This window comes from Nycticebus coucang, chromosome 7 (assembly GCF_027406575.1).
Source record: "Nycticebus coucang isolate mNycCou1 chromosome 7, mNycCou1.pri, whole genome shotgun sequence".
Classification (NCBI taxonomy): Eukaryota; Metazoa; Chordata; class Mammalia; order Primates; family Lorisidae; genus Nycticebus; species Nycticebus coucang.
This window is the reverse complement of record NC_069786.1, coordinates 115,443,592-115,459,172: the sequence shown is the minus strand read 5'-3', so window position 1 is coordinate 115,459,172 and position 15,581 is coordinate 115,443,592. Positions and strand designations below refer to the sequence as shown.

Here is a 15,581-nt window from a genome sequence, read left to right as displayed (position 1 = left end):
GTTAATGTATGTTACTGAAGTAATTTGAGATCAGTTCAAACTAGACTTTTCTAAATTTGGAATGTTAATTGTAATTCCCAAGTCATTGACCAAGAAAATAACCAAAAAAAGTGGAGAATGAAATGAAGAAGGAATCAAAATCATACACTAGAAAAGTCAATCAAACACAAATGGAGACATTATAGGAGGGAATGAAGAACAAGAAAAGATCTAAAACATATAGAAAACAAATAGCACAATAGTAGAGGTAAGTTTCTTACTACAGTAATTATTTTAAATGTAAGTGGATTAATCTCAGTTAAAAGACAGAGATTGACAGGATAAATTAAAAAAATCTAACTCTTTGATCTTCAAGAGACTCTCTTTAGATCTAAAAACACAAAGAGGTTAAAAGTAAATTAATGGAAAAAGATATTCCATGCAAATAGCAACAAAATGTTAAGTCAAAACTGTTACAACACACAAAGAAGAACATTGTGTGTTGATAAAAAGATCAATCCAGGCTTGGTGATTGTAGCACAGTGTTACAGCTCCTGCCACATACACCCAGGCTGGCAGGTTCAAACAGGCCCAAGCCAGCTAAAACAACTGACAATTGCAATAAGCAACAACAACAAAAAAATAGCCTGGTGTTGTGGCTAGTGCCTGTAGTCCCAGTTACTTGGGAGGCTGAGACGAGAGAATTGCTTAAGCCTAAGAGTTTGAGGTTGCTGTGAGCTGTGATGCCATGGCACTGTACCCAGGGTGACAGCTTGAGACTCTGCCTCAAAAAAAAAAAAAAAAAAATAGGTGACTAAGTCCTTTAAAGGATAGTATAAATAGTGTATTTCTTCCTTAATTTTTCAAAAGGAAACCTTTATTGACTTTTATTATCATGCAAGTAACACAGGTGCCTTGTAAAAAGTGTAAATAATAGAGAAAATTTCCTTAAAATTCTACCCCACAGAGGTAACAACTGTTAGTAGTGGCTATCTTAGCGATAGGTTATGTATTAAATAAAAGAAGATCACTGTGGGAATTGTGTGAGCTGTTTTTCTCACATTAACATTGTATGTCTTGTGTCAATATATAAAGATGTTCCTTACCTTTCATAACATCTGCCGGTCTCCATAACATCTCCAACTCTCATAAATTTATTTAACTAAAATCCTGTTAAGTGGGCATTTAGGCTGTTTCTGTCTTTTCAGTACAATGACCATTTTTTTAAAATTGCAAATTAATATGAGGGTACAAATGTTTAGGTTATATTGTTTTCAATTCTACAAGGTAAAGTTCTAGTTGTAGTTGAGCCCTTCATCCAGGGGGTGTGCTGAACACTCTTGTATTGTGCACTTTAGGTGAGATCTTGGCAATTGCCCTCCCTCCTCTCCATATTGGTTCCATATTAGTATTGAGTACGTTGGAGTTCCATGTTAGTATTGAGTACATTGGATACTTTTTTTAACTCTCTTGAGATACCTCACTAAGAAGAATGTGTTTCAACTCCATCCAGGTAAACACAAAATATGTAAAGGCTCCATCTTTTCTTCTGGCTGAATAGTACTCGATGGCATACATTTACCACAATTTGTTAATCCATGGGTTGATGGGCACTTGGGTTGCTTCCACGTCTTGGCAATTGCGAATTGAGCTTCAATAAACATTCAATGATCTTTCTTGTTCATACAACTTTGCATTCCAGTGCCAGTATTTTTTAAAGGTAAATTCCTACAGGAGGGAAAGATGCAAGTTCATTTTAAATTTTGGTAACTGTCTTCCAAACTGTCCTCCTAAAGGCTGGTCCAATTTAGCCTTCCATTTGCAGAATGTTAGGGCACCTGCTTCCCCCACCCCTTGGCAGCAAGTGGGCTATCAGAAAAAAAATTCAAATCCTATTCACCTAATTTATCTCAGAAAAATGTCTTATTTTGGTTTGCTCTTCTGTAATTATTAGTGAAGTTGAATATCTGGAATGTAAGTTTTGGCCATTTACCTGTCTTTTTTTACAGAGCGTGTCTTCATGCTTTTTTGTGAGGAAAAACTCATTTTTCTACTGGGCTTGTCTTATTATTTTAAATAGTCCTTCCTTTGTTTAATAACATTATTTCTTTCTTCATTGTGTTGCAAATAGTTTTTCCATTTTGATATTTGTCTTTTAACTCTGTAATTGGTTTGTTTTGCTATGTAGAAATTTTACATTTTAATGTTGTATTTGTCAATCTTTTCCTTTTCTGTGGGTTTTTGTCATTAGAATAGTTCTAAGAAATCTGATTGCCACATGAAGATTATAAAAAAATCCTTCTATACTTTTTCTATTACTGTGTGATTTAACTTTTTTCTTTTTCTTTTTCTTTTCCTTTTTCTTTCTTTCTTTTTTTTTGATACAGAGTCTCACTATATCTCACCACCACTGCTACCACCTTGCAGTTGTCATGGTTGTTTAGGTGGCCCAGGTATTCAAACCTGCCAGCCTGGGTATACTTGGCTGGTGCCCTACCCACTGCCCTGATTTAACTTTTTTCATTAAAATTATATTATTTTCTGCTTATTTTTAATTAGATGGGCAATATATGATTACATCCTACTTACTTCCTTTATATCCCTTTCCCTGCCCATATATACTTTATAAGCAGGGAGGAGAAATGGGGGGATGATGAGCAAGGTTTTTTTGTGTGTGTGAACTTAAATAATTCTGCATTTCCTTTTGAAAAAAAGGAGCAGTTATTTTTATTTGATTATGGCTTATCCTTTAAGACTCTTTTGATGCTGGGCAGCACCTGTGGCTTAGTGGGTAGGGTGCCGGCCCCATATACCAAGGGTGGCGGGTTCAAACCCGGCCCCAGACAAACTACGACAACATAAAAATAGCCAGGATTGTGGTGGGTGCCTGTAGTCCCAGCTACTCGGGAGGTTGAGGCAAGAGAATTGCCTAAGCCCAGGAGTTGGAGGTTGCCGTGAGCCGTGTGACACCACGGCACTCTACCGAGGGTGATAAAGTGAGATTCTGTCTCTACAAAAAAAAAAAAAAGTCTCTTTTAATGCATTTACATTTGTATGTTCATATGGATATATATGGAAGCACATTTAACATAAATGGTATCATTCTATGTATGTTATTTATAACCTACTTTTTCTTTTCTTTTTTTTTTTTTGTTGCAGTTTGGCCGGGGCTGGGTTTGAACCCGCCACCCTTGGCATATGGGGTAGGCGCCCTACTCACTGAGCCACAGGCACTGCCCTTACTTTTTCCTTTTCTTTTCTTTTCTTTTTTTTTTTTTTTGAGATGGAGCCTCAAGCTGTCACCCTGGGTAGAGTGCTGTGGCATCAGAGCTCACAGCAACCTCTTAACTCCTGGGCTCAAGCGATTCTCCTGCCTCCGCCTCCCTAGTAGCTGGGACTACAGGTGCCCGCCACAGTGCCTGGCTATTTTTTGGTTGCAGCCGTCATTGTTGTTTGGCCATCCTGAGCTGGATTCGAACCCGCCAGCTGGGATGTATGTGGCGGCGCCTTAGCTGCTTGAGCCACAGGTGCCAAGCCATAACCTACCTTTTCATTGCCCATTAAACATTTCCATGGCAGAGTGTATATACATGTGTATATACACATATATAGTTCCTTTTCTAAATGCTGCATAATTGCCTTTTGTATGAATGTAGCATAAATTATGATTGAATTCTTTTCTATTTAAGTTTTTGATTCACCTGAATTTGTGTGTGTGTGTGTGTGCAGATGGAGTGAGTTAGGGATATGACAATTTTTCCTGATAGTTTCCCAGCTATCCTAACACCATGTGTTGAATAACCCATCTTTCCCATATGGACGTGGGCTGTTACTTTTATAATTGAATGAACACCAAAAGGACAATGCTTGGAGATAAACAGAGCAAAGTGCTCAGGAACATCTGAAGGAGCTTCCTACTTCAGCTGACCCCCACAGTACCAGATGACATGGGTATTCCTTTATTTAATTTCTTGTCGTCGTTTTTTTTTTTTTTTTTTTGAGACAGAGTTTCACTTTGTTGCCCTCGGTGGAGTGCCATGGCATCATAGCTCACAAGAACCTCAAATTCTTGGGCTCAAGCAATCCCCTTTTGCCTCAACCTCCTGAGTAGCTGGAACTACAGGCACCCCGCCACAACACTCAGCTATTTTTAGAGATAAAGTTTCAATCCTGCTCAGGCTGGTCTCAAACTCTTGAGCTCAAGGGATCCACCTTTCTTGGCCTCCCAGTGTGCTAGGATTATAGGCATGCCATGGGTATTCCTATTTCTCCCCACACTATGCTCTGCACAGGCATAAGAAAAGGACTGACCAATATTCCCTAACTTGTTCCCAGGGATTCAGAAATCTTAGTTTTGCAATGAGACCATTTAATACTACCGCTGCCACCACTAATCCCATGTGGGCTTATTATTCAGCAGATCTGCCAATCATCTCCATCTCCCTAGAGTTCCTTGAGATTTGTGTGGCCCTAGGTGCCATATAACCCAGAGAAAGATCCTGTTCAAGAACCTTCCCTTTTGAGAATTGGAACATTGGTATCAGAGACAACGACAGAGCTGAGTTTGCTTTTGTAAAGCGCTCCAATGGCAGCAATTAGATGGTTTGGGGTGGCACAAGGTAATCTGTTTTAGCCATTACAGGTTTATTTTAAGGTATGTTAGAAAAAGATAAAATGCACACACGAAAGCCACAAGCTTAAAGTATGTATTTAAGTTAACAAAAGTGAATCAATTCAAAGAAGAATATTGTAGTTGAGCATACATGGAAAAAATGCTGAAGGTGGTTTGAGGAGATGATTAAAGTTTGGAAGACCCCAAATTATATGATAGTATTATCAAAACCTAACTCACAGTGGCCTAAAAACATAGAGGTGAGGTTTTCTGTCTTTTGTTATTTTATTATTATTATTATTATTTTTACTAAAAGACGCAACAATTTTATTTTTATTGTAAACCAACAATTCATAATTGTATAAACTTATGGAGTACATAGCGATGTTATAATCTATGAATACAATGGGGAATAAATAAATCAGACTAGTCAATATATCCACCACCTCAAATACTTAACATTTTTGTGGTAAGAACATTTCAAATTTACTCTCTTAGCAATTTTGAAATATATGTTACTCTAATATTAACTATGATTAACACATTCTGCAACAGGACTCAAAAAAGAATAAAGCATTCTTTGTGAGATTTTGCATCTTTGACCATCAACGAGATAAAATATCATTTTCAAAATAGCATCCAAACGTGAGTGAGTGTATTTACCCACATCCTCCAGGTCATAATAAAGCAAGCAGGTGAACAGAGTAATAATTCATGGTATTTCATGTTTAACAAATTGTTAACAGAGAAAGTTGGCTGAAGAAAGGCATAGGAACATTGTCTTATAAGAATTAGAACCAAGGGACTCCATAATCATCCGGCGTCCGTTCAATATTGTATCTGTGGTTAGAAATATACATGATGGGAACTCCAGGGATTTTTCAGATTCTTCATTTAAGGTCTGGGTCAACTGTGGCCACGATGTAACACTTGTGCTGAGTTACTCTCTGTACTAAGCAGTCATCTGCATAGGTTCCTTTGTGTGTGCGTGGTAATCGTTCAAATCTTGGATCCTTGGCAATCCTGAGGGCCACTCCATACTTCTGCCCCAATTTCTCAGTTTCAGCCATTACACAGTCAGTTATACAAGGAATGCACTTGGCATACAGACAGTCCATCATTGACTGCACTAAGTCCAGTTTGGCTTTAATGGAGAAGTTGATAAAGTTGGTATCAACCAAGATGTGGTAAGGTGGGCCCAGTTGTGTATTACATTGGAAGAATAAGCAGGAAGGGTGCTGGGGGACTTCTCTTTCCTTTAATGTGCTGGGATCTTTCCTTTCTTTCTTTTTAGGTTTCAATCTGTCCTTTTCTTTAGGCCTCTAATCCCTGAGACTATGCATTCGCTTCATGATCGCATACTTCCTTGTTTTCTTTTGCTTCCCCATGCTCATGCCACACTCTTATTTCTTCTGTTTTGTTATTTTACACATAACATTTGCTAATCACTGGTTGGGGAATCAGTGATGTCCAAGGCTGACTGACTTCTGATTCTTTTCCACTTTTCTTCAGGGTCACAAGATGGTTGCTGCAGCTCTGGCATCACAATCAAAAGGGAAGAGGGTGCCGAACAGTGTAATTCCTTTTGTTATCATTATCACTGTTATTATTTTCTTTTTTAAGACAGAGTCTCACTTTGTTGTCCTCAGTAGAAGGCTACGGCATCATAGCTCACAGCAACTTCAAATTCTTGGGTTCAAGCAATTCTCATGTCTCAGCCTCCCGAGTAGGTGGGACTACAGACACCTGGCTAATTTTAGAATGGGGTCTCGCTCTTGCTAAAGCTGGTCTTGAACTTGTGAGCTCAGGCAATCCTCCCAGAGTGCTAGGATTACAGGTGTCAGGCTGCACACAGCCCTATTTTATTTTTAGGCACATTGTTTCACTCAGGCTGCAGTGCAGTGGCCCAATCACAGCTCACTGTAACCTCGAATTTCTGGACTCAAGAGATCCTCTGGCCTCAGAGGAGCATATGACCACACCTGGCTAATTTTTAAAATTTTTTGTAGAGATAGGATCTCACTATGTTGCCCAGGCTGGTCTCCAACTTCTGACCTCAAGTTCCTCTAGCCTTGGCCTCCCAAAGTGCCACTGCAGCCAGCCCTGTTGTTCGCTTTTGCTGGCAAAAGCCAGGGCTGCCCTCAAAGTTCCCAACAGCATTCTCTTTAAGCTTTATTGTCCAAAGTCATTGCTGTGGCCAGTGCCAGGTGTTAAAAAAAGCTGGAAAGTGGGCAATGGATTGTCAACTATCCACAAGCAACTGAAGTCTTGTTGGTGAGAGGGGAAGGGAACCAATAGTGGATAGACACTCCCTGTATCTGGCCTGTGGGAGCGTGTAGACCTGCAGAGGGAAGGAGAGGTGGAGACTAGACTGCCACAAAGGGAATGCTGCCAGAGGCAATATCAGGCTTCAGCTCCAGTCTCTAGTGATAAGCTGGCCTGTGTGGCCTGTTCTTCCAAGTTGGCAAGATTGCCTTTCGTATCATTGCCATCAGCTCTCCTTTGACCTGAGCTCCTGGGAGTGTATTTCTGCCCTGAGCAGAGTTTTAGATGCATTTTAAAGTTTTTTTTCTCATTTGTTCTTTACAGCAGTTATTATTATCCTTATTTTACAAAGAAGAGAAAGAGGCCCTGGGAGGTTGAGTTGCACAGCTGGCTGGAACTCTAACCCAGGTTTTCCAGCAACTCACATGTTCTTCGTGCTGTCTGTTTGCAAGAGGATCATTTTTAAGGGGAAGTGTTTGTTCCTTAAATAGCATCAAGAGGACCAAGGGCATAATATTTGAGAGACTGAATTTCCTCTGGGGCCTGTCAATGTCACCCATTGGCTCCAACCCTCCATTAAGTTAGAGGCAGGAAGCAGCTTGTCTCTATCATGCACTGGGTTTTGCAGACCTGGAGAATGTTTAGTCTTCAGCATGTCCATATCTCCAAATTTTATGGATGTAATTTATTGTCCTGATTACAGCTTAACATGGTTGGAAGATGTGAGGCATTCAAGTGACAGATTTGTCTGAGAAGCACAAGAGAAACTAAGAGCACTTGGGAGCTGTGGCCTGGCCCTCTTTCCTCTCATGCCTTAGTCTCTCCTTGGGTGACCTCAGCCACCCATGGTTTTTATCATCACTAAGACAGTGCTGGTTCTCAACACTCTGAGAGCCAACATTTTGATGCCAAGCAGAAATCAGTATCTCTTTTCCTGAAATGTGCGGTTTCTCCTCCATGCCCTATCTTGGTGCAACCATCCACGCAGTCCTGCCAGGAAGTCTTCACTCTGGCACGCACCTCCTTGCCACATTGTGCAGATTTCTTCCTCTCAATCACGGGGTAACATACCCAGCTCCCTTTCCTGAGTGCCTCAGTTCAGGCCGCCATTCCCTTTCAGAGGCTGGTGATCCTGATTTCCTGTATTCAGTGTTTTCTTGGTTGAGAGAAAACCTGAGTTATTTTCATTTTTATTTTTGGAGACAGAGTCTCACTCTGTGCCCTGGGTAGAGTGCTGTCACATCATAGCTCACAGCAACCTCAAACTTGTGGGCTGAAGCAATCCCCTTACCTTAGCCTCCCAAGTAGCTGGGACTACAGGTGTCTGCCACTATGTCTGGCCAGTTTTTCTATTTTTGGTAGTGATGGTGTCTTGCTCTTGCTCAGGCTGGTTTAGAACTCCTGAGCTCAAAGGAGCCTCCAGACTCAGCCTCCCAGAGGGCTAGGATTACAGGTATGAGTCACCCCAGCCGCTGAAACCTGAGATTTTTTTTTTTGAGACAGAGCCTCAAGCTGTCACCCTGGGTAGAGTGCCGTGGCATCACAGCTCACAGCAACCTCCAACTCCTGGACTCAAGTGATTCTCCTGCCTCTGTCTCCCAAGTAGCTGGGACTACAGGCGCCTGCCAAAACACTCGGCCATTTTTTGGTTGCAGCTGTCATTGTTGTTTGGCAGGCCCAGGCTGGATTCAAACCCACCAGCTCAGGTGTATGTGGCTGGCACCTTAGCCACTTGACCCCAGGTGCCGAGCCAAAACCTGAGATTTTGATCTTAAGATTTCCAAGCCCTTTCCTAGACTCAGTAGGTCTGGTGTGGGGCCCTGTTATCTGCATGTTTAACAAGTGTCTCAGGCTGGGCAGCGCCTGTGGCTCAGTTGGTAGGGCGCCAGCCCCATATACTGAGGGTGGCGGGTTCAAACCCGGCCCCCGCCAAACTGCAACCAAAAAATAGCCGGGCGTTGTGGCGGGCGCCTGTAGTCCCAGCTGCTTGGGAGGCTGAGGCAGGAGAATTGCTTAAGCCCAGGAGTTGGAGGTTGCTGTGAGCTGTGTGATGCCACGGCACTCTACCGAGGGCCATAAAGCGAGACTCTGTCTCTACAAAAAAATAAAAATAAAAAAAACAAAACAAAACAAAAAAAAAAACAAGTGTCCCAGGCAAGTCTTCTGTGCAAGTGGACAGCACTGGTTCCTGGCTGGTCTCCCTGGTTCAGGTCTCTCTCCTGTCAAGGCAGCCCCACTCTGCTACAGAAGTGCCATGGCTCTATATCTGCACAAAATCCAGACTCTGTAACACACAAATAGGATGGGGTTTGGTCCCTTTCTCCAGTTCAGCCTCATCTGCTTCCCTGAGTGCTAATAATTCAAACTGTTAATGCTAAGGATCCCTTTGCTCGTTCACTGTTTAGTACTTTTGCGTACGCTCTTCTTTCTGCCTGGACAGCCCTCCTTCCTCAGTGCTAGCTGGAAAACTCCCATCCACCCTGCAAGATCCAACAAGAATTCCCTCTTCCTGGGAGCTTTCCTTGCCACTCCCATCGCTTGAAGTATGTTGGTTATTACAGTTACCCCTTGGCTTCTCTGTGTCAGAGGCTGAGCTTAGCCCCCAGGCTTGCCTGGTATCTATGATAGTAGCTGCTCATTCTACACGTGGAATAAAGGCAGTGTCTCCTAGGTGAGAGGAAATTTAGCGAGAGTAAATAGGGCCGTTTTCAGGAAAACAGTGTTCCCACCCTTTTCCCTATGAGTCTAAACTCTTGAGAGCTTTTTACTGTGAAAATCAGTCATTACTTTACCTGTGTACGTGTACAAAGTCAGTATGTTAAACTGTGTAATAATAGGTGACATTTATCTGGTGCTCACTTGTGTGCCAGAAACTTTATATTTGCCATCTCACTTCATCCAACAGATGCAGAAACTGATACTCAGAGGTTAATTAATTTGCCTGAGATAAAAACTGATTTAATAGAGGCAGTGGTAAAATGTCACCCTGCCTTTTTCAGAGATTTAGTTAAGAGTGGCTAGGATATGCAGTGTGTGTCTAGGATTAAACATCTCTATACCAAGGGGTACAGATAATGTAAACAAGTGAAGAAATCTGGGCCTGAGGCAATAGGGAGGGGTGGGGAATGTGGAAAACTGGAGGACATACACCCTGTTTAAATGAGTCCACCAAGATTAAATGCTGGCCTATGGCCCCAACATTTTATCTTGAATAATTTTATCTGTAAAGGAAAGATGAAAGATTTTACATATATCCATGTAACTACTACCTACATTCTTTCATGGACATTTTACCCTACATCTTTATCCTACATCTTTCCATTTATCCATCCCCATATCCACAAATCCATTTTTTAATGTGTTTCCAAGTATTAATAAATTGCAGACAGCAATATACTTCTCCCTAAATACTTCAGCACAAACGTCATTATTAGGGATCAATATTTGTTTATAGTTCTATAACTATATTTTCTATAACTATTGTAAATGTATAGACAATGATGTACATAAATCTTAAGTCTATGTCCACTAAGTTTTGACAAGTGCTGCTATGTAATCCCAAACCCCCTCGAATATAGAAACTGCTCCTACCATCCCTAAAAATCCCTGTATATCCCCTGCTCTAACTTTGTATTTGCCTCTATCCTCCCAGATGAAGCTACTGCTTTGATTATTGTCCATTATATTAATTTTGCCGGTTATAGAACTTCATAAAAGCAAAAGTCTTTTTTCCCTGAGCATAATGGTTTTACCGTACATCATGTTGGGTGGATCAGTTGTTCATTCCTTTTTGTTGATGGGAAGTGTTCTATTATACGAATATCCCATTGTATGAATATACCACAGTTTGTTTATCCAGCCTCCTACCGACAGGCATCTGAATTTTTTCTAGTTTTTGTCTGTTATGAAGAAAGTTATTGGTGTTTTTATGAGCATAGATTTTCACTTCTCTTGGGTATATTACTGGGAGTAGAAGTATGTTTAGTTTTTTTTTTTTTTTTTGAGACAGAACCTCAAGCTCTCACCCTGGGTAGAGTGCTATGGCATCACAGCTCACAGCAACCTCCAACTCCTGGGCTCAAGCGAGTCTCCTGCCTCCACCTCCCAAGTAGCTGGGATTACAGGCACCTGCCACAATGCCTGGCTATTTTTTGGTTGCAGCCATCATTGTTGTTTGGCAGGTCCTGGTTGGAACCTGCCAGCTCAGGTGTATGTGGCTGGCACCTTAGCCGCTTGAGCCACAGGCACTGAGCCAGAGTATGTTTAGTTTTATAAGAAACTTCCAGGCCTTTCCCCAAAGTGGCTGCACCATTTTACATCTCCCAACAATTTGTGAGAATTCCGGTTGCTCTACATTCTTACCAGTACTTAATATTACCATTCTTTTCTATTTTTTTTTTCGTAGAGACAGAGTCTCACTTTATGGCCCTCGGTAGAGTGCTGTGGCCTCACACAGCTCACAGCAACCTCCAACTCCTGGGCTTAAGCGACTCTCCTGCCCCAGCCTCCCGAGTAGCTGGGACCACAGGCGCCTGCCACAACCCCCGGCTATTTTTTGGTTGCAGTTTGGCCGGGGCCGGGTCTGAACCCGTCACCCTCGGTACATGGGGCCGGCGCCCTACCGACTGAGCCACAGGCGCTGCCCCATTCTATTTTTAGTCATTCTGGTGATTGTGTGATGGTTTTTCCATTATGGTTTTAATTTGCATTTTCTTGATGACCAGTGATGTTAAGTGCTTTTTAATGTATATATCAGCCACTTGTATATTTTCTTTTTTGAAGTGTCCATTCAAATCTTTTGCCCCTTTTAGGAGTTTGTCTTTTATCGTTATTATTATTTTTTTTGACAGGGTCTTGCTTTGTTGCCTGGGCTAGAGTTCAGTGGCATCCTCATAGCTCATTGCAACCTCAAAGTCTTGGGATTGAATGATCCTTCTGTCTCAGATTCCTGAATAGCTGGAACTATAGGTGCATACTACCATGCCCAACTACTTTTAAAATTTTTTATGAAGACAAGGTCTCACTATTGCCCAAGCTGCTATCAAACTCCCGGCCTCAAGTGATCCTCCCATCTTAGTCTCCCAAAGTGCTAGGATTATAGATGTGAGCCCATGCCTGGCCTATTACTTTTATTATTTTATTATTGTTAGAGTTTATTATTGTAATAATAATTTATTATTATAATATTATTTTATTATTGTTAGAGTTCTTATATGTCCTGAATACCAGTTCTTTGTCAAATAGATGTTTTGCAATTATTTTCTCCCAGGCAGTGGCTTTTTTTTTTTGTAGAGACAGAGTCTCACTTTATGGCCCTTGGTAGAGTGCCTTGGCCTCACACAGCTCACAGCAACCTCCAACTCCTGGGCTTCAGCGATTCTCTTGCCTCAGCCTCCCGAGTAGCTGGGACTACAGGCGCCCACCACAACGCCTGGCTATTTTTTGGTTGCAGTTTGGCCGGGGCCGGGTTTGAACCCGCCACCCTCGGTATATGGGGCCAGTGCCTTACCAACTGAGACACAGGTGCTGCCCGGCAGTGGCTTTTTTTTTTTTAAACAGAGTCTCACTTTGTCACTCTCGGTAGAGTGCTGTAACATCACAGCTCATGGCAACTTCGAACTCTTGGGCTTAAGCCTCTTGCCTAGAACCTCTTGCCTCAGCCTCCCAAGTAGCTGGGACTACAGGCGCCCACCACAATGCTCAGCTGTTTTTTTTGTTGTTGTTGCAGTTGTTTAGCTGGTCTGGGCTAGCACCATGTGGCTGGCACCGTAACCACTGTGCTACGGGCGCTGAGCTGGGAGTGGCTTTTCTATTCCATTTCTTAACAGCATCTTTTTAATAAGCAGAAATTAAAATTTTCAATGAAGCCTAATTTATCAATTTTTTTTTCTTTTATGGTTGCATCCTTAGACTCATCTAAGAAAGTTTTGATTACCCTCAAGTCATAAAGATATTTATCCTTGTTTTCTCTGAAAGTTTTATAATTTTAGCTTTTATGTTTAGGTCTATGACTCATCTCAGAATAATGTTTGTGTGTGATTTAGGGATCAAGGTTCATATTTTCCCCATATTTAGTTATTCCCACACTATAATATTGGCAAAAAACTGAGATAAAAACTTCCTTTCTCTACTGGATTGCTTTGGAACTTTTGTTGAAAATCAAGTGATGGTGTGAGTGTGGCTCTATTTCTAGGAGCTCTTTGCCATAGCAAGTTTAGCTGTTTTTTTTGCTATGGACTCAATGTTTCCAGATCTTTCAAATTTTGTTGTATTATATTGTATTTTTTCAGACAGAGTCTTACTCTATCACCCTGGGAAGAGTGCTATGGTGTCATAGCTCACAGCCTCAAACTCCTGGGCTCCAGCAATCCTCCTGCTGCAGTCTCTCCAGTAACGAGGACTATAGGCATCTGACACAATGCCCAACTAATTTTTCTAATTTTTTTTTTTTGAGACAGAGTCTCACTGTGTCACCATCGATAGAGTGCTGTGGCATCACAGCTCATAGCAACCTTAAACTCTTGGGCTTAAGCAATTCTCTTGTCCTAGCCTCCCAAGTAGCTGGGACTACAGGCACCTGCCACAACACCCAGGCTGGGTTCAAACCCGCCACCGTCGGTGTATGTGCCTGGTGCCGTAACCACTGTGCTACGGGCACCAAGCCTAATTTTTCTATTTTTAATAGAGATGGGGATTTGCTCTTGCTCAGAGCTGGTCTCGAACTCCTGAGCTCAGGCAATCCACCTGCCTTGGCCTCCCAGGGTACTGGTATTACAGGCATGAGCCACCGTGTGTGGCCCTGTTTTCTTTTAAAATTTAGAAGATCTGGGGCGGTGCCTGTGGCTCAAGGGGTCGGGTGCCGGTCCCATATGCCAGAGGTGGCGGGTTCAAACCCAGCCCCGGCCAAAAACAAACAACAACAACAACAACAACAACAAAATTTAGAAGATCTGGCTGGATGTGGTGGGTCACACCTGTAATCCTAGCACTCTGGCTGAAGTAGGAGGATTGCTTGAGCTCAGGAGTTTGAGACCAGCCTGAACAAGAGCAAGAGCAAGACCCCATCTCTAAGAAATAGCCGGGCTTTGTGGCAGGTGCCTGTAGTCCCAGCTACTTGGGAGGCTGAGGCAAAGTGATTGCTTGAGCCCAAGATTTTGAGGTTGCTGTGAGCTATGATACTATGGTACTCTACTGAGGGTGAAAGAGGACCCTATCTCAAAAAAATTTTTTTAAAAAGAAAACATATAAATCCAAATTTCTTAAATGTAAAAAGGTCTCAATGTTTGAAAGATTTAAATGAACACAGACACCAATCCTGTGCAGCCAAAGAAACTCATGTATAGCTGAATCAGAACTGGACATTGGGATGGGAAGAGGTCATTTCATCAGGAAGCTGGATGTATGTATGCAAGGGTATAAATCAAGGGTCATGTTCTTTTTAAATTGAAAGATAATGGGAATGATCTCAGGGCAAGTAGGTGGGTTCCAAAAGATAATGTAAATTGATGAGGATTCTTTGCCAGGGTAAAATAAAAACCGATAGCTTGAGGTTTCGTTGGTATGTATGAAAGTGGAGGATCTACTTGTGGAGCTATTTGGAATTGCATTTAGAAACCATAAGGTTAGAGAGGCCAAGTGGGAGATGGAGAGAGGCCAGGGCGCCCTGATTGGTGGTGGAGGCCCTGAGTGCAGACAGTTGACAGACCAGTGACAGGAAAGAGACAAGGACCAAGAGAGCTCAAACTGAGGTAATTGGGAGAGTCTGGAGCAGAGAGAATAAAGAGAACTACAGGTCTTTAAGGCCAGGGCCCAGAAAGATGCTCCCTGGAATTGGCTGAAGGCCTCCGCAGCTCTCTGGTTTGAGAGGAGCAGACACCAGAGCTTAGAGCAGGCATCTTAGCTGCACCACAGGCCTCCAACCACCAAGGTAAAGTTATTACTTTTTAACTTCAAATTATTTTTTACATTTAAAACATGTCATGGGAGCTATGTCACATGTCTCAAAAATTTTTTTTCTTTTTTTTATTGTTAAATCATAGCTGTGTACATTAGTGCAATCGCCTGTACCCATTCTAAGATGCACCATAGATGTGGCCCCACCCATTACCCTCCCTCCACAAAAACCTCCCCCCTCACTTCCCCTTCCTTGGCCCTTTCCCCATAGTCTTGTGCTATAGTTGGGTTATAGTCTTCATGTGAAAGCTATAATTTAGCTTCATAGTAGGGCTGAGTACATTGGATACTTTTTCTTCCATTCCTGAGATACTTTGCTAAGAAGAATATGTTCCAGCTCCATCCATGTAAACATGAAAGAGGTGAAGTCTCTATCTTTCTTTAAGGCTGCATAGTATTCCATGGTATACATGTACCACAATTTGCTAGTCCATTCGTTGGTGGATGGGCACTTGGGCTTCTTCCATGACTTAGCAATTATGAATTGGGCTGCAATAAACATTCTGGTACAGATGTCTTTGTTATATTGTGACTTTTGGTCTTCTGGGTATAAACCTAGTAAAGGAATTTAGGATCGAATGGCAGGTCTATTTTTAGGTCTCTAAGTATTCTCCAAACATCCTTCCAGAAGGAACGTATTAGTGGGCATTCCCACCAGCAGTGTAGAAGTGTGCCCTTTCCTCCACATCCACACCAACATTTCTGGTTTTGGATTTTGTTATGTGGGCTACTCTTACTGGGGTTAGGTGATAGAGTAGTTTTGATTTGCATG

General features: G+C 42.0%; 1 protein-coding gene and 1 pseudogene across 2 annotated transcripts in view; both read right to left on the bottom strand.

The window, feature by feature from the left end:
* The window catches only part of ARPC2 (actin related protein 2/3 complex subunit 2), an 87,230-nt gene that overhangs the window by 36,851 nt on the left and 34,798 nt on the right, over nt 1-15,581 (bottom strand). The gene's annotated exons all lie outside the window — the stretch shown is intronic.
* Nucleotides 5,383-5,979, bottom strand: LOC128590645 (rRNA-processing protein FCF1 homolog; annotated as a pseudogene).